The sequence below is a fragment of the Papio anubis genome, chromosome 3 (assembly GCF_008728515.1).
Source record: "Papio anubis isolate 15944 chromosome 3, Panubis1.0, whole genome shotgun sequence".
In the NCBI taxonomy this organism is placed as follows: Eukaryota; Metazoa; Chordata; class Mammalia; order Primates; family Cercopithecidae; genus Papio; species Papio anubis.
In genome coordinates this window covers 41,881,628-41,901,405 of record NC_044978.1, presented here as the reverse complement: position 1 = coordinate 41,901,405, position 19,778 = coordinate 41,881,628, and the positions used below count along the sequence as shown (strand labels likewise).

At 38.0% G+C, this 19,778-nt stretch overlaps 1 long non-coding RNA gene across 1 annotated transcript in view; it reads right to left on the bottom strand.

Moving 5' to 3' along the window:
• Nucleotides 1-16,800, bottom strand: part of LOC103884682 — a 116,230-nt gene extending 99,430 nt beyond the window's left edge. The window contains exon 1 of the long non-coding RNA XR_002522237.2: nucleotides 13,672-16,800. This is a non-coding gene — a long non-coding RNA (uncharacterized LOC103884682). The remainder of the gene's footprint in view (nucleotides 1-13,671) is intronic.
• Between the last annotated feature and the right edge of the window lie 2,978 nt (nucleotides 16,801-19,778).

Sequence of the window (19,778 nt, the reverse complement as noted above, 5' to 3'; positions counted from 1 at the left end):
GGCATCTTTCTGGCTTCTCTGTCTCTGTCTCCTTCATGGGTTCATCTTTCCCACCCTCTTCCTTTATCCTGTGGTTGTTCCCTGGGATGCCCACATCCACTATAGTTCATTTCAGTGAGAGAGCATTCAAAAAAGTTAAATCTGACTTTTTTTAATAAAAAAAAAGCGTACACTCATATGATTGCAAAGGCATTTAGTATTGGTCTGTTCTCATGCTGCTAATACAGACATATCTGAGACTGGGTAATTTATAAACAAAGAGGTTTAATGGACTCACAGTTCCACATGGCTGGTAGGCCTCATAGTCACGGTGGAAGATGAAGGAAGAGCAAAGGGACATCTTATATGGTGATGGGAAAAGAGAGAACGAGAGCCAAGCAAAAGGGGAAACCCCTTATAAAACCATCAGATCTCGTGAGACTTATTCACCATCACAAGAACAGTAAGGGGGAAACTGCCCTCATGATTCAATTATCTCCCACCCAGTCCCTCCTGCAACATGGGGAAATTATGGGTGCTATAATTCAATATCACAACCATATCACACACCCAAAAGAAAGTAATACAAGTTAAAACTTCTAGAATATACCCTGTTTGCAAGAAAGCAGTTGGACACAGCCAGTAGGAAACTAAATTGACATAAGCTTCCTGGAAGAGCTCTAGCAATAACTATTACTAGATTTTAAAAACTAGTGGCCAGACGAAGTGGCTCACATCTGTAATCCCAGCACTTTGGGAGGCCGAGGTGGGCGGATCACCTGAGGTTGGGAGTTCGAGATCATTCTGACCAACATGGAGAAATCCCGTCTCTATTAAAAATATAAAATTAGTTGGGTATGGTGGCGCATGCCTGTAATCCCAGCTACACGGAAGGCTGAGGCAGGAGAATCACTTGAACCCAGGAGGCGGAGGTTGCGGTGAGCCATGATCGTGCCATTGCACTCCAGCCTGGGCAACAAGAGCAAAACTCCAACTCCAAAAGAAAAAAAGAAAAAGAAACTCTTTGAAAATGTTCATACGCTTGGATGCAACAATTTTATTTCCACATAATAATTAGGAATATGTGGTGATATTCATCTTAAACAATGTGGAATTAATAATATATTTGAAATAGCTAAAAATGGAAAGCAGTATAAATAGTTCAATAAAGTATGGTATATCATATATGATAACATTTAAATATCTCCAAAATATATTCTTACAAAAAAAAGCTAAAACTATCATATAGAGGATAACTGCAATTCCTAATATACGTATATATGTCTATTCAAACATATATATATATAAAGGGGAATAATGGAAAGAAGTCCCACAGTGTTAATAATAATGATTTCTTGGTGCTAAGAAATATGAGTGAGTTATATTTTATTCTTTGAGCTTATCTACATTTTCAAAATTTACTAAAATAGTACAGATTATCCTATGACTTGAATGTGCCCCTCAAATTTCATATGTTGAAAACTTAATCCCCAAATGTATCTATTAATTAGAGGTGGAGCCTTTGGGGGCAATTATGATTAGCTAAGGTTATCAAGGGGGGAGGCCCATGATGGGACTGGTGGCTTTCCAAAAGGAGGAAGAAACACCCGAGCGGACATGCACATCTTGCCCTCACATGATGTGATGCCCCCTACCATGTTATAATGCATCAAGAAGGCCCTTACAAGATGCTGACTCCTCAACCTGGACTTTCCAACCTCCAGATTCATGAGCTAAACAAACCTCTATTCTCATAAATTACCCCGTCTGCGGTATTCAGTTGTAGCAACTGGTATTAGTCCAGAACATGGACTAAGACAGATTACTTTTGAAATGAGCAGAAATAAATTTTTTAGGAAAAAGCCTCTGAGATGAGAGGGGCCATATTAATAAAGATGATACAACCATTCTCCTAAAACACTGACTTGTAGCCCCTATAAGAAAGATCCAAGCACTGGGACTGTTTGAAATAAAATACATGTTTCAGAAGGAGATGCATTTATTAAACAGATTTTAACTCCTGTCTGAGGCCAATCTAGGGACAAACATCTAAATGTCGATGGCTCACTTATCACAATTTTACATAGGTAGGAGAGCAGCACCTGGCAGACTCCAGAATCTGTCAATAATTTAGTTTTCTCAAATGCAGCAAGATATAAAGTGCAAAGGTGCAAGCACTGCCTTTGGAACTGAAGGAGCATGGTTTACCTTTTCTTCACCCACTAACTGCCAGCTTCTTAGAATCTCAGGATTTGCTGTGTGTGTGTGTGTGTGTGTGTGTGTGTTTTAATTTGTGATATAAGGATAACTCTTACTTCACATAGGGCAAGTGAAGATTACAGCTGATCTTCATCTTTCATGAATTCCATATTTATGGATTTGCCTACTTGCTAAAATGTATTTGTAACCCCTCAAATCAATAATCCCTGTACTTTCATGGTCATTCAGAAAAATGTGTGAGGCCCCACCTCCACATTCCCAGCTAAGGTTGAACAAGGCAACCCTCTGACTTCTCGTGTCAGCTCTCATACTGTAAACAAGTGTCCTTTCACCATCTATTTAGTGCCATATTTTTCACATTTTTATACTCCTTGTTGGTGTTTTGCTATGTGAAATGGCCCCCTTCCTAGTGCTGAAGTTCCGTCTAGTGTTCCTCTGTCCAAGAAGGCTGTGAGGTGGCTTACAGAGAATATCCGTGTGTCAGATAAGCTTCCCTTAGGCACAAATTATAGTGTTATTGGCCATTAATTCAATGTTAATAAATTAACAATAATAGACAGATATACACATAAAACAAGGTTATGTATTAATTGATGGATGAAAATGCTGTGACCAGAGGCTCACAGGAACCTAATCTTGTACTTCCCCTAAGAGCAATGGTTCACTATTCAATAATTCACTCCTCTCAGCAACTTTATAGACCAAAAGTACCATGACTAATGAGAATTAACTGTATGTACAATTCATTCATTCTTTTCACAAATCCAATCATGTGTGACATATCAATGTTTTAGTCAACAGTGGACTGCATATATAATTGTAGTCCTATAAGATTATGATAGAGCTGAAAAATTCCTATTGCCTAGTGATGTTGTAGCCATAATCATACTGTAGTGCAACGAATTACTCATGTGTTTGTGGTGATGCTGGTGTAAACAAACCTACCATGCTCCCAGTCAGATGAAAGTATAGCACATACATTTATGTACAGTACATAATACTTCATAATAAACAACTATGTTACTGGTTTATGTATTTGCTAAACTACACTTTTTACCATCATTTTAGGGTGTACTCCTTCTACTTACTATCACAGGAGATGACAGCTCCATGCCTGGCCTATGGTAAATTTTTTTACTTTCTAAACTTTTTAATGTTCTAAAACATTTTGACTCTTTTGTAATAATAGTTTAAAACACAAACACATTTTGCAGCTGTACAAAAATATTTTCCTTCTTTATATCCTTATTCTGTATTTGTTTTCTATTTTAAAAATTCTTTAGTTTTTTTGTTTTTTTTTTTTTTACTTTTTAATTCTTTCTTTTTACTTTTTAATCTTTTTTGTTAAAAGCTATGACATAAACACACTCATTGGCCTCCGTTTACACAGGGTCAGGATCATCAATATCACTATCTTTCACTGCCACATCTTGTCTCAGGGGAAGGTCTTCAGGGCAATAACATACATGGAGCTGTCATCTCCTTAACCTTGTACTCTAGCATAAATGCTAGAGTTTCTGTGGGTTTATACAGAGGCATGCAATTCCTTAGTCAAATGATATGCACTTCTACCACTTATTAGATAACACCAAGTAGTTCTGCAAAATTGTTACACGAATTTACATTCCCACTAACAGATTTTTTTAACTTTTAAGTTCAGTGGTATATGTGGAGCTTTGTTACATGGGTAAACATGTGTCATGGGGGTTTATTGTACAGATTATTTTATCACTCATGTATTAAGCCTAGTACCCATTAGTTATTTTTCCTGATCCTCTCTCTCCTCCTACCCTCCACCCTCCAAGAGACCCCAGTGTGTGTGCTTCCCCTCTACGTCTCCGTATGTTCTCATCATTTAGCTCCCACTTATAAGTGAGAACATGCAGTATTCAGTTTTCTGTCCTATGTCAGATTGCTAAGGATAATGGCTTCTAGTTCCACCCATGTCCCTGCAAAGGACATAATCTCATGATCTCATTCTTTTTTATGGCTATATAGTATTCCATGGTGTACAGGTACCATATTTTCTTTATCTAGTCTATCACTGATGGACATTTAGGTTGATTCCATGTCTTTGCTATTGTGAATAGTGCTGCAATGAACATTTGCACGCAAGTGTCTTTATAATAGAATAATTTATATTCCTTTGGGTATATACCTAGTAATGGGATTGCTGTGTCAAATGGTATGTCTGTCTTTAGGTTTCGGAGGAATTGCCACACTGTCTTCCACAATAGTTAAAGTAATTTACACTTCCACCACCAGTGCAAAAGCATTCCTTTTTCTCCAAACCTCACTAGCATCTGTTATTTTTTCACTTTTTAATAATCGCCGTTCTGACTGGTGTAAGATGGTATCTCATTGTGGTTTTGATTTGCTTCTCTAATGATCAGTGACACTGAGCTTTACATCTTTTAAAATATAAACATGATCATGTCACACCTCTGCTCAGAATTCTCCAATGGCTTCCTATCATACTCAGAGTAAAGGCCAAATATCTTACCATGACCTGTAAGGTTCTGTGTGATCCATCCCCTCACAACCTCTGCTGTCATCTTTCATTACTGCCTCCTTTATTTATCCTGCTGCAGCTGCACTGGCCTCCTTGCTGTTCCTACAGTACAGCCAGTGTGCAATCACCTCAGGGTCTTTGCTCTTCCTGTTTTCTCTGCCTAGATGCTCTACCCTCAGCTATCTGCATGGCTTGTTTCCTCTCTTCATTCAGGTGTCTGCCCAAATGTCACCTCCTCCAAGAAGCCTTCCCCGGCTGGCCTAGGATAGTCCTCCCTTCATTCTCTCTCTAACACTTACATTGTTTTATTTTTCTTCATGGGTCTTCCACTATGACATGTTATTTTTTTCTTTTCTCTATTTGTTAACTGACTGATCGCCTTCTCTAGAATATAAACCCCATGAAGGTGGGATTTTGTTGTATTCAGTGCAGTATCTCCAACATATTGAACAATGCCAGAGACAAAGTAAGCACATACTAAATATTTGCTGATTAGAAGAAACATTTGACACATATAAGACAGGCCAAAGGTTAATACTGTATCTCTAATAGAAAGAGATGTTCCAATAAATAAGAACAGTATTTCTTTTGTTGTTGTTTTGAGACAGGGTCTTACTCCATTGCCCAGGATGGAGTGAAGTGGCATGATTACTGCTCACTGCAGCCTCCACGTGCCAGACTCAAGTGATCCTCCCACCTCAACCTCTTGAGTAGCTGAGACTACAGATATGCACCACCACACTCATGTAATTTTTAATTGTTTTTGAGATGTGGGGTCTCACTGTGTTGTCCAGGCTGGTCTCAAACTCCTGATCTCAAGCAATCCTCCTACCTCAGTCTCCCAAAGTGCTGGGACTACAGGCGTGAGCCACCTCATTTGGCCAAGAATGCTATTTCATTCCCATAGAAAAAACTGGCACACCTAGTGCCCATATCTTGGCTTTTCAATGTCACTCTCCGGTAAAAGGAACCAGAGTTGCTTGGAGAAATGGCTGATTCCAGGGCTGGGGAACAAAAAAAAAAAAAAAAGATGAACCTGGATCATCTCATAGCACCATAAAATAAGAAAGTCCTCAAAAAACTAAAGGATGGAAACATTTCAAAGAGGCATAAGCCATTCTAAAAGAATTCCCAATGGCCAAGCTGGAAGAATTTGACCAACTAAGTTATTGACATGATATTAGATATAATCCAAAGTATATAATAAACATGATTCCATACTGATGTAAATAATGGTTGAATATAAAAATAAATGGCAGGAAAGAGACAAATCTTCTGTGCAGAAAAATTTCAAATAATATATATAGATACTCTCTCTGTTAATGAGTTGAATTGTGTCTGCTGAAAATTCATATGCTGAAGCTGTAACCCCCAGTACTTCAAAATGTATCTGTATTTGGAAATAGTACCTTTAAAGAGGTATTTAAATTAAAATTGAGTTGTTAAGATGGACCCTAATCCAATCTGACCAGTGTTCTTATAAACACAGACAGAAAATGACACCAGACAGGTACACACCAGAGAGAGAGGCCTCAGATGAAACCAACCCTGCTGACACTTTGATCTCAGACTTCCAGCCTCCAGAACTGTAGGAAAATAAATTCCTGTTGCTTAAGTCTCCTAGTCTGTGATATTTTATTATGGCAGCCTTCACAAACTAATACATTTCTCTTTGCAGAGGCGGAGCTTAAACTCCCAGACTCCCATCTTGAGTGTGGGCTGAACTTAGTGACTTGCTTTCAAAGAATAATTCCAAAGGATAAAGTATAGAAAGTGAAACATAATGGCTTTACAGTGGAAAAAAACTGACAACCACTACCAAAACAAAGTGACCAAGTATAATTCCACCAGTGACAAGTCATCTTGACAGCATGTGACTGCTGATATGACGTGATAAAACGGGCATTTCACCTTTGTGGTATTCTTCCCAAAGACTCATAATCTAATCCCAGTCAAATCATGAGAAAACATTAGACAAACTTATATTGAGGGACATTCTATAGAATATCTGACCAGTACTCTTCAAAATTATCACCATCACGAAAAGCAAAGAAAGACTGAAAAAACTGTCACACACCACAGGAGACTAAGGAATTGTAAAATTAAATGCAATGTGGTGCCCTGGATCAGACCCTGGCACACAAAAAGTACATTTGTGAAAATACTAGTAAATCTGAATAAAGTGCAGAGTTTAGTTAACAGTAATGCACCAATGTTGGTTTTTCAGCGATGACAAATGTACCATGGCAACATAAAATGTTATAGGGGATATAAAGGAACTTTCTGTATTATCTTTGCAATTTTTCTGTATATCTAAAACTATTCAAAAATTAAAAGCTTTTTTAAGAAATGGGCAAAGAGCATGAATAGGCAGTTCACTAAAGCAATGCATATAGTCATAAATCCGTCGAAATTGTGTACAAAGACATGAGTAATGAAAAAATATATAAATTATAATGAGTTGTTTTTATTCATCCATGTGACAATAATTTTCAAAAGTGATAATACCCAATGTTTTTACAAAGATGTGTGAAAATATGTAATTTGCCAATGGTATCTAATGCCTTTATCAAGTACATATCTCAATACATTTCCCAAGAGTATAATCAAGCCAGTACTCAATATAACTAAGTTTTATTGAACCCTTACTATGTTCCAAGCACTGTGAGAAACAGTACACATACATTGGGTCATTTAATTTTATGAAGTAGATAATTCTATGAAGTAGATACTGTCATTATCATCTCTATTTTAATTACAATTTTTATAGTGACTAGAATATATTATTACATAATGATCTCCTCCACTGAAACATGCCTCCTTGTATCTATGCCCTTGCTTGGTTCCCTCCCACATTGACTCTGGGTTTTCCCATGTCACTTGTTTTGGTCAACAAGATGCAAGTAAATGTCACAAATAGAGGATTTCCTCTTCTCTTTCTACTTTTGAAATCTTGCCACCATGTTAAGAAACCCTAGCTAGCCTACTGAAGACTCATGATCAGTCGACAACCAGCACCAAGCACTAGACATGTGAGGGAGGCCAACTCAGACAACCCAGCTACTGTTGCATGCCTAGAGGATTGCAGCCCCATGAGTGATCCCAGGTGAGAGAAGCAGAAGAATCACCAAGCTGAGCCTTGCCCAAAATGGTGGCTCACAGAATCATGAGCAAATAAAATGGTTTTAACCATTAAGTTTTGTTTTACAACAACAGATAATAAACAGCCTTATGAGAATTTTCTTATATCTAATTTATACATGAGAAATATAAGACTTAGTTAAGTACTTTGTCTAGTAAGTGGCAGAGCCAGAATTCATAGGGACATAGCTAGTAATTTTAACAGCCAGCATTCTGAAACTCTGAACTACCTTACTCATCAGCCATCTTAGGAAAATCTAAAACTGAGAAATTACAAACAACTGAAAATTACCAACCTCAAAGGGGGATTGTTTCAGTAAATTCTAATACAAGCAAATACAAACTCTATGATACAACAGAATACCCCTAATGACAAAATAAAATACAATTATACTCCCAGCAATATATATCTATTATCAACATGAGAAGATAATAAAAGTTCACTTTTATGGAGTGTTACTATCTGCCAGGCACTGTTCTGGGTGTTTTACAAGCTTTACTTCTTTTGCTGTTCACAACTCTGTGAATAGATTATAAATCCTTCCCATTTATTATTATTCCCAATTTTCGCCATTCCTCTGTATTACAAAATAGAAACAAGAGTCCATAGTAAGTAAACAACTTTCTCAAGGTCACATAGATAATAAGTGGCAAAGCTTAGATGCCAACCTAGGGAGTTCAACTTCCAAGACCATGTTCCTAACTAAAATATTACACTGCTTTTCCCACAATATATTTTTAGTTTAGAAAGATTAGGTTACAAAAACAATATGTGATTCCATTCTGGTACCAGGAAAGAACATATGAATAGTTGTGTGACATGTGCTATGTAGCCACAGAAAATACTAACGGACTGCTACACACACAAGTGTCAAGAGCAGTGACTTTTGAGTGATAGAATCATAAGTGACATTTATTTTCTTCTCTATATGTTTCTGCATTTTCTGAATTTTTGGCAATGAAAATTTACTACTTTGATCATCAAAAATATTAGGACTGTTCTGGGGGAAAAAACCTTCAACACTCCAAAATTTTTTAAATGATAAAATAAATTTTACAGAATAAATGTAAAGTTTCACATGACCACAAACACACTGAAACAACTCATTAAAATAATTAATTAGTTAAAACAATTAGTTGATCTCATCAAATGGGCATCATTTAAATGTTAATTCTCAGAGCTTGCTGGGATCCTAAGAGACACATCCTAAGAGCAGTAGTTACTGCTACTGGGAACATAAGTGACACAGACTCTCTGGAATTGAATTTAGCAATATGTTTCAAGAAAGAATTCACACCATATGAAACAGTAGCAATGAAGTGCTTTTTATAACGTCAACAAATTTTTAAAACCCAAAGTCAAACAATAAGAGAATGGTTAAATAGATAACACAACACCCACGTAACAGAAAAGAATATCACCGTTAAACATCAAGTTCTTGCAAAATACTTAATAATATGAATTTTCCCCCATGACATGTGATTTCTTATATTGTTTAGGTTTTGTTTGTTTTTTTAGAAATGAGGTCTCACTCTGTCACTAAGGCTGGAGTGCAGTGGCATCATGATCACGACCCATTGCAGCCTCAACCTCCCAGGCTCAAACAAGTCTCCCACCTCAGACTGTTAAGAAGCTGAGATCACAGGTGCGTGCCACCATGCCTAATTTAAAAAAAAAAAAAAAATTGTAGAGATAAGGACTCACTATGTTGTCTAGGTTGGTCTCAAATTCCTGGGTTCGAGCAATCCTTCTGCCTCAGCCTCTCAAAGTGCTGGGATTACAGGCATATGCCACAGCACTTGGCTTGATTTTTCATATTGTTTAAAGAGCAGAATATGAAATGGTTAGAACCAATCTAATTCATGTGCAAGTAAATATGTATATATGTATATGTAAATGTTCCCTCATTTAAAAAAAAAAAAAAGAACCCTGAAATTAAATACATAAAAATCTAAACTATTATTGCTGGGTAGTGGCATTTCAGATAACTTCAATTTTCTGCTGAATATTTTCAAGCACCTGGGACAATTCCCCCTGAAATCAGGTGATACTAAGAGGCATCAAGGGTTAGCCGGAGTTCAAAGTCAGGATCTCTGGACCAATTCTTGGTCTGCACAGCCACTGTGCATTTGCATCACAGCACACTGAAGGCCAATGGAGATACAGCTGCTGAGGGAAGTTTTGCTAAGTATTAGAACCACAGTAGAGCGGAAGGACTTGTACCCCTCAAATTCTCTAGAAAAGGATCTCATGAAGGTGTAGAGACTTCAGGGAAGTCAGATACACACTGAGTCCCCAGTCAGAGCACACGGAAGTCTTTTTCAGCTTCTTCGGCATGTAGGCTCTTTTGGAATTGGACCTATTAAAGAACATCAACCACAGCATCTGCAACCAATATGTGTTTATATAAAACATCTGGGGTCAGCTCTCCCCAAAATCATAACACCACACCTTGAATGTGGCTTCAGTAATCAAAATCTTATATTCCAGATACTTCTAATCTGCCAAGGCCATCTCCTGAAAAGAGCATAGAAAACCTCAGTTGCTTTCTGAGAGAGTTAGAGTTACATCTGAGGTAAGTATTGTTATCGCCTCTATACGAATAAGTGAACCAGCCGGGACTTAAATCCATCAAACCAAAAACCCAGGCTAAATTTTAAACTGTAATCTGTGATCTCTGAATGTGAAGAATTCTGCCTTCTCCCTCTCTACTCCCTGTTGAGAATATGAAGGAAAACATTGTACTAATATTTGTATATAATGTGTGTTTAACTAAGTATCAGAATGGATAGACCTTGGAGCTTAGATCTGGTAGCAATTCCTAATTTTGATTGAAACTGAGTAAATTCTTTTTGATTTTTTTTTTTTTTTTTTTTTTTTTGAGACAGGGTCCCTGTCACCCAGGCTGGAGCACAGTGATGCAATCATAGCTCACTGTAACCTCAAATTCCTGAACTCACAGAATCCTCCTGTCTCAGTCTCCCAAGTGTCTGGGACTACCGGTATGTGCCACCATGCCCAGCTAATTTTTTTGTTTGTTTGTTTGTAGAGATGGAGTCCGGTGATGTGGCCCAGGCTGATCTCAAACTCCTGGGCTCAAGCAATCCTTCTGCCTCGGGCTCCCAAAGAGCTGAGATTACAGGAATGAGCCACTGCACTTGGCCTAAATCCATATTTTTGCTGCAAACTATTATTTTTAAATGTATAGCCCCACTTCATTACCACAAAGTATCCTGTATAAAGTGTAGCAACAAAATGTGAACTAGACGTAGTTCAAAAAGAAAAGTGGACCAGGCACAGTGGCTCATGCCAGTAATCCCAGCACACTGTGAGGCTAAGGCAGGAGGATTACTGAAGGCCAAGAATTCAAAACATGCCTGGGCAACATAGTGGGACCCCATCTCTACCAAACAAATATTTAAAAAGTTAGCTAGGCACGGTGGTGCGCACCTGTAGTCCTAGCTACTTGGAAGGCTGCGACAGGATTGCTTAAGTCAGAGAGTTCAACGTTGTAGTGAGCTATGATTGAGCCACTGTACTGCAGCCTGGGTGACAGAGGAAGACAAAAGAAAGAAAGAAAGAAGGAAAGAAAGGAAAGAAAGGAAGGAAAGGAAGGAAAGGAAGGAAAAGAAAGGAAGGAAGGAGAAAGAAAGAGAAAGGAAGGAAAGGAGGGAAGGAAAGAAAGGAAAGAAAGGAGTGAACAGAATGGTAGAGACACAAAAAGGTGCTAGGATAGAGGCTAACACAAAATTACATACCATGACATTCTTCTACGCACTTTCTATTCATTCTTTTACCGATTTCTATAGCATTTCAGAGTTGTTTCAATAAAACTGCAACTGAATATGATCTACTGCCTATTATGTGGTTATGCCCTAAAAAGCTAGGATGACTTTGCTATAAGTTGATTTATATGACGCCCACCATAGTGTCAGAAAAATTTAGAATTTCAGAAATGATTTTGGAAACTAATGAATGTGTCTGTAGATTGTGGACTAGTAAGCCACCTCCAGTCTCTATTACACACTGCAGTGTTCACTCCCCAAAATAATGACAGAACAGTGTCAGGTACGTGGGAGTCACAAATATATATAACACTGAACATTGATTATATTTAATGTTATCAATAAGTTAGAATTGATTTGATAATAAATAGAAAACCAGTGAAGATGTTCATGTGTACTCTGGAAAATGATTTTATAAATGAACCACATCACATATATCACACAGCACAACTGGCTGCTTATTCAGGAGCAGTGATTTTTCACTTTAAGAAATCCTAAGATTCAAACATTCTGCCCTATTTTTTTTAACAAGAAAAAAATATCACAAGTTTGTGAACAGATGCAACATTTTGAAAAACCAAAAGCATGCATAGAGAGATTCTAACACTTGCCCTAAAAAGGTCATGCCAGGACCAGGGTGGTACCCCTTTGCCCATATACGGGGGCTACACAGAAGAAGCCATGCAAACAATTCAGAAAAAATCCTCACTGCTTTTCCCCCACCTCTGTGTGTCAACTAAGAGTCTTTGTATGGATAGTTTATATCAGTAATTCTCAGACTTTAATGAGCACATAAACCAAGGATCTTGTTAAAATGCAAATTCTGATTCAGTAGGTTTAGAGTAGTACCTGAGATTCTACATGTGTAAGAAACTCATAGAGGAGGTTGATGGGGCTGGTCCAAGGACCTCATTTATGAGTAGTCAAGATTTACATTTTTTAGCATTAAGTCACTGTATGAAAAGAGACTTGCTTTTACTTCTTAAAAATAAACTGGAGCAGGGCGTGGTGGCTTATGCCTGTAATCCAAGCATTTTGGGAGGCCGAGGGGAGTGGATAACCTGAGGTCAGGAGTTCAAGGCCAGCCTGGTCAACAGGGTGAAACCCCACCTCCACTAAAATTACAAAAAATTAGCCGGGCATGGTGGCACATGCCTGTAATCCCAGCTACTTGGGAGACTGAGGTAGGAGAATCACTTGAACCCAGGAGGCAGAGGTTGCAGTGAGCTGAGATGGCGCCACTGCCCTCCAGCCTGGGCAACAAGAGCGAAACTCCATCTTAAATAAATAAACAAACAAACAAAAGCTGGAAACTGATGTTTGGAGACTCACTTGGATTTGTGCTGTGCAACATAACTTCTAGCCTTATGTGGCTATTTAAATTTAAATGACTTAAAATCAAATAAAATTTAAAATTCAGTTGCTCAGTTACATTAGCCACATTTTAAGAGCTCGATAGCCACATGTGGCTAGCACATGAGACAGCATGGAAGAACATTTTCATTATCATAGAAGGTTCTATTGAACAGTGCTGAACTGAAGATGATTTGGTTATCAAACAAAACTTTAAAGAATATAAGGTTTATTCCACTTTGAAACAAATCAAAAAGTAAAAACTTGAACCAGCATCTGTAAAATTCTAGCCATTTTTCCTCAGAAAGAAAAAAAAAAGCAAGGAAAGGTCAGGACAACACGAAACCCATTAATAAAAGCAGCTTACATTCCTTCTTCCCAGCAAAGTGCAGCACAGCTCAACCTCAAATGAAACGTGACATTAATGGGCTAAAAGGAAAGATGGGGAACAGAGAGTCCCTGAAGCTAAACAGAACCAGCACCGTGCTCTGCACACTTCATGCCAAAGCCATTTCATTTCCCTTTACTCTTATCAGTCAGTCTGTTGACCTGATGCAGATATGAACACCGATGAGAAAAAAGTACAGGCAATATGGTGCACACTTGGGTTCTCCAAAGAAACAGAATCAATAGAATATATATATACAAAGAACAATATTTATTTTAAGGAACTGACTCACATGATTGTGGGGGCTGGCAAGTCTGAATGCCCAGGACAGGCCACCAGGATGGTGACTCAGGGAAGAGTTGATATTGTAGTCTTGAGTCTGAAGGTAATACAGAGGTAAAATTATTTCACTCTCAGAGGTCCTCCATCTTTTTTTTTTCTCTTAAGGCCTTTAACTGATTGGATGAGGCCCACTCACATTATGGAGGGTAATCTGCTTTACTCAAAGTCTACTGATTTAAATGTTAACCATAACTAAAAATTACTTTCACAGCAACATCTAGAGTGCTGTCTCAACAAACAACTGGGTGCCATACCCTAGTTAAGTGAACACATGTAATTAACCATTGCAGAAGGATAAAGGTTCCAGGCCCCTAGTATTTGGGGCCTCCCTTCCAGTTCCCTTTCTTGCTACTGTCCTTAAACCTCAGTAGCAACACCAGTGGAGACTAATGGTAGTGATGGCTGTAATCATAGCAAATTTAGTCCGAGTGGCTGCCTGCCACCTGTCACATTTAGAAGTTTGTTGATAGTCATGCAGTCTCCATGAGCTTTCAGAATTGGATGCCTGATGTCAACACTAAGATTGTTCTGGGACAAGGGGACAGTAGAGAACATTGGTCTCTCTATTTTCCCCAAACTCCCTCTCCCAAAGCCTGCCGAAGACACTGCAAACTAGAAATGCTTCTTACTGATCCTGTGACCACTTAGAAAATTTGGAAAAGTAAATGAGATCTTTGTTAAGTACCTAAGCATCTCAAAAAAAAAAAAAAAAAGTGCCACTGGTGCAGGGAGGGTATTCATTAAAATAGTCCTTCTAGGCTTTTAAAACCAATTAGAATTTTATCTGGGTTCATTATACAGAAGGAGAAGGAAATGTGTTCACCTTCTAGAAAAATAATTCTTTCAGACTCTTGTCTTTATGGTTTATGAAAGAGACATTTTTTCCAGCTTTATTGAGGTATAATTGGCAAATAAAAATATACATATTTAATGTATGCATTGTGATTTTTTGATGCACATTGCAAAATAATTGCCACAATCAAGTTAATTAACACATCTAGAATTTCATATAGTTACCATTTTCTGTGTGTCTTTGCGGTGAGAATGCTTAGGATCTATTTTCAGAGAACCAACTTTCAGTTAACAAAACAAATAAATCCTGAGGATCTAATGTACAGCATGGTGACTATAGCTCATAATACTGTATTGTATACTTGAAATTTCCTGAAAGATAGAAGTTTATACTTGCACTAGAAAGTTCCTTCTGCCTTTAGTTGTTCCTAATTAGACACTCAAAACTGATTAATATATAGCTTACAGTGGCACCATCTGAGCAAGAAGAAATCAGGTTATTTATCCTTCCTCTGAAGTCTCCACAATGATATTAAATTTTCAGGTAGCAGGTTTCTGGATTGATTTTCTTCTCTCACCACTTATTTCAAAGTCTAACTATAAACTTTATGACTCAGGCACTAATATCTCACTTGCAATCCAACTGCAGTTTTTCCTTCACCTCAACATAGTCCTTGGGGCACTTTTTAAAAGCCTTTAGTCTGAGACATAGGCCCATTTGTAAGAGTATATACCACATTATCTGTATCTGTTCATTTCACAAGGCAAATCTGATGATCACCAGCTATTCTTAGCTCTTGACAATATAGGAAAAAGATAATCAAAAGTGCAATTATTTAAATTCATAAAGGAATTTATTTCTTTTCACTTGATGCAGATGTCAAAAGATTCCATGGATCAAATATCATCATAATCAGATATAACATGAAGCATAAGAATTATATATAATTGAAGTAGTTTAATTTCCAATACTCAACATAAATTCAGGAAATAAAACTAGTAAATTCATTCACATGGGCTGAAGAAAACAGAATGCAATATGCCCTTTCTACAGTTGGGCCCCTCTCTACTGTTCTACACTCTAGATTTCTCTCCTGCCACCCTCACCTACCCTGTCTTGCATTCTACCTTCTCAAATTTGCCTCTCCCCTTCAATTAATCTCATCCATTCCTATTTAAAGGGATACCTCATTTTATTGTGCTTTGCATTTTTGTGCTTCACAGAGAATGCCTTTTTTTTTTTTTTAACAAATTGAAGGTTTGTGGCAACCCTGTACCAAGCAAGTCCATATGCACCATTTTTCCAACAGCACGTTTGCTTCATGTTTCTGTGCCACATTTTGGAAATTTTCACAATATCTTTTAAATTTTTCTTTTTTAAGGCAATTTTTATAACTTTTTTGGATGTATTTGATGATCAGCAATTAGTTCTCATCCACATTGACTGTCTGCAGATTTTTGAAAGTGGTAACAGGTACATAAGTAACCAAAGGATAGAGCTTATTTGGTGAATCTTTATCCTCATTGCGTTTTCTGGACAAGCACACGTGGATATGATATGGGGCATTCCTTATTCCTTTGGCCCAGACAGCTTTGTTGAGCCTGGTATCAATGCACATATCTGGAGTTCCCATCTCCTTCATGGAAAATTTCTGAATCTCTTTGAGTGCCTGAGAGGCACGCTTCTTGAAGCCAACTCATGGATGCACTTGTGAATGTTGTTGTATTCTTGGGTCACCACCTCGTTGATAGCAGAATGGCCCTTTTTCTTCTCACCACCTTAAATTTTGCTTATTATTATCCCTGTTAGGGTGATTTGTGATCAGTGATCTTTAGCGTTACTCTTTTCATCGTTTGGGGGAACCACAAACTGTGCCCATAGAAGACAGTAAACGTAATTGATAAATACTATGTGTTCTGACTGCTTCACCAACCTGCTGTTCTTCCATCTCTCTCCCTCTCCTTGGGCCTCCCTATTCCCTGAGGCACATCAACACTTAAATTAGGCCAATTAATTACCTTACAATGGCCTCTAAGTGTTTCAGTGAAAGAAGAGTCACACTTCTGTCACTTTAAATCAAAAGCAGAAATGATTGAGCTTAGTGAGAAAGACACTTCAAAGGCTGAGATAGACCAAAACTTTAGGCCTCCTGTGCCAAACGGTTGGCCAAGCTGTAAATGCAAAGGAGAAGTTCTCGAAGGAAATTAAAAGTGCTACTCCAGTGAACACATGAATGAGAAGAAAGCAATACAGCCTTATTGCTGATACAGAGAAAGTTTGAGTGGTCTGGATAGAAGATCAAACCAACCATAATAGTTCCTTAAGCCAAAGCCTAAGCCAGAGCAAGACCCTAACTCTCTTCAATTCTATGAAGGCTGAGAGAGGTAAGGAAGCTTCAGAAGAAAAGTTTGAAGCTAGCAGAGGTTGGTTCTTGAGGTTAAAGGAAAGAACACATCTGCATAACATAAAAGTATGAGGTAAAGCAGCAAGTACTAAGAGAAAAGCTTCAAGTACCCAGAAGATTAGCGAAGACCATTAATGAAGGTGGCTACAGTAAACAACAGATTTTCAATGTGGACAAAACAGTCTTCTATTGGAAGAAGATGCCATCTAGGAATTTTATAGAGAGAAGTCAATGCCTGGTTTCAAAGTTTCAAAGGACAGGCTGACCCTTTTATTAGGGGCAAATGCCTCTAGTGACCTTAAGTTGAAGCCAGGTGCTCATTTACCATTCTGAAAATCCTAGGGCCCCTAAGAATTATGTTATATCTACTCTGCCTGTGCTCTATAAACAAAACAACAAAGTGTGGATGACAGCCACATCTGTTTATAGCATGGTTTATTGAATATTTTAATCCCACCATTGAGACCTACTGCATAGAAAGAAAAAGATATCTTTCAAAATATTCTTGCTCATTAACAGTGCACCTAGTCACTCAAGAGCTTTGGTGGAGATGTACAAGGAGACCTGTGTTGTTTTCATGCCTGTTAACACCCGTTCTTCAACTTATGGATCAAGGAGTAATTTTTACTCTCAAGTCTTATTATTTAAGAAATACATTTTATAAGGCTATAGCTGCCATAGTTGGTGATTCCTCTAATGGATCTGGGCAAAGTAAATTGAAAACTTTCTGGAAAGGATTCATCATTCTAAATATCATTAAGAACAATTGTGATTCATGGGAGGAGGTCAAAATAGCAACATTAGTAGGAGTTAGGAAAAAGTTGAATCTAATCCTTATTAATGACTTTGAGGGGTTTAAGGTGTCAGTGGAGGAAGTAACTGCAAATGTGGTGAAAATAGCAAGAGAACTAGAATTAGAAGTGGAGCCTAAAGATGAGACTGAATTGCTACAATTTCATGATAAAACTTAGACAAGGAGTTACTTCCCATGGATGACCAAAGAAAGTGCTTTCTTAAGATGGATCTACTGCTGGGGAAGGTGCTCTGACCACTGTTGAAATGATAGCCAAGGCTTTAAAACATTACAAAAGTTGATAAAGCAGTAGCAGAGTTTGAGAGGATCTATCCCAATTTTGAAGAATTTTGAAAGAAGTTATCCTCTGGGTAATATGCTATCAAACAGCATCTGATGCCACAGAGAAATCTTTCGTGAAAGCAAGAGTCAATCAATGCAGCAAACCTCATTTTTGTATTATATTAAGAAAATGCCACAGCACCTGAACCACCACCCTGCTCAGTCAGCAGCCGTCAACATTGACAGAAGAGTCTCCACCGGCAAAAAGATTATGACTCACTGAAAGTTCGGATGATCCTTAGCATTTTTTAGCAATAAAGTATTTTTTAATGAAGGTATATATACTTTTTTACATATAATGCTATTGCACACAATATACTACAGTACAGCGTAAACATAACTTCTAAAAGCACTGGGAAACCAAATCATTTGTGTGACTCACTTTATTGCAATATTTGCTTTATTACAATGGTGTGTAACTAAACCCACAATAGCATCAAGGTATGCCTGTATAGATACAACTAAAGCCCTAGCTGCTAGGTATTTACAACTCAAATCCCATATATTCCAAAGCCTTTCTAGAGTTAACCACTTAGAATTAATCTCTCCTCTTTTGCACCTTCAAAATGAATTGTCCATACCACAATTAGAGGTTTTATCACATTATCAGGGTGTGGTTACTTATATATCATTCTCATTATTTGTGACTCTGATCCAAAAATTTACTGTCATTTTTCTTTCTCTGCTAGCACCTAACATACCACATGCCCAAATAAATGTTCAAAATGAGATGGGACGTAGCTTCCAAGAGGGGCAGTTCTACAGGCCCAGGTTAAACTATTAATAACACAGCTTTTCCAAAGGCTAGTGTCCTATCCACAACATAGTACAATGTCTCAAGCCCACAGAACCCCAAAAATGGGGAGAAACTGTCCCTAGAGAAATGAAATAGAGGAGTAGAAAAGGATGTGGGATCCAGTTAAGGGACACTCTAGCAAGAACAAGGAAGTACTCACTCTCCCAGAATTCCCTCAAATACCCCATTCTTGAGTAAAGAATCTACAACTCTGCCACTGTAGCTGCCCTAGTTGAATGTGAAGTGGTAAACCATGATTATCCCCCACCACATATACTATAATAAAAGTGTAAGTCATGTTCAAAGCTCTTCCATATATATTACCACATTTCATTCTTAAGTACACTGTTAGGCACGGTAGGGTTTTGTTTTGTTTTTTTAATTTTATAGATGGAGAAAGACAGTCTCAGAGATTAATTTTCCTAAGGCCACATAGGCTTATAGTTTATGGCAAAGCTGAAACTGTAATTCAGGTCTCTTTAACTCCTATTTCAAAATTGGAGGTGTCGACTACACTGCCACTGTGGTAGGAGTGAGACTTCCAAGCCATGTCTACCATTTACTATTCCTACTCCAGTTTGGGCTGGGATGGGGAGGGCAGCAAGGAGCTCCTGATGTGGAAGCAGGGAAAGTTCAGGTGAGGCAAGGAGAGGGAGGAGGCAGCAAAGGGACGAGCCCTGGGTGTTGGATTTATTGTGACTAGCAAATTCATATTCCCGTAGAAGCACAGACTCTTTTCCTCTAGAAGCAGAAACTTTGCTCTTTTAAGACAAACCTTCAAAGATCACCAATAATGAGAACTAGTCAAGTCAAGTAAAAGCGAAGGAGTCTATGCTGGAGTGCAGGAATGAGAGAGCTCCTGGAACCCATTCAGAGGTCACTGTTTCAGTGAGGGTGGAGAAGGAACTGTCCATTTCTCAGAAAGAAAG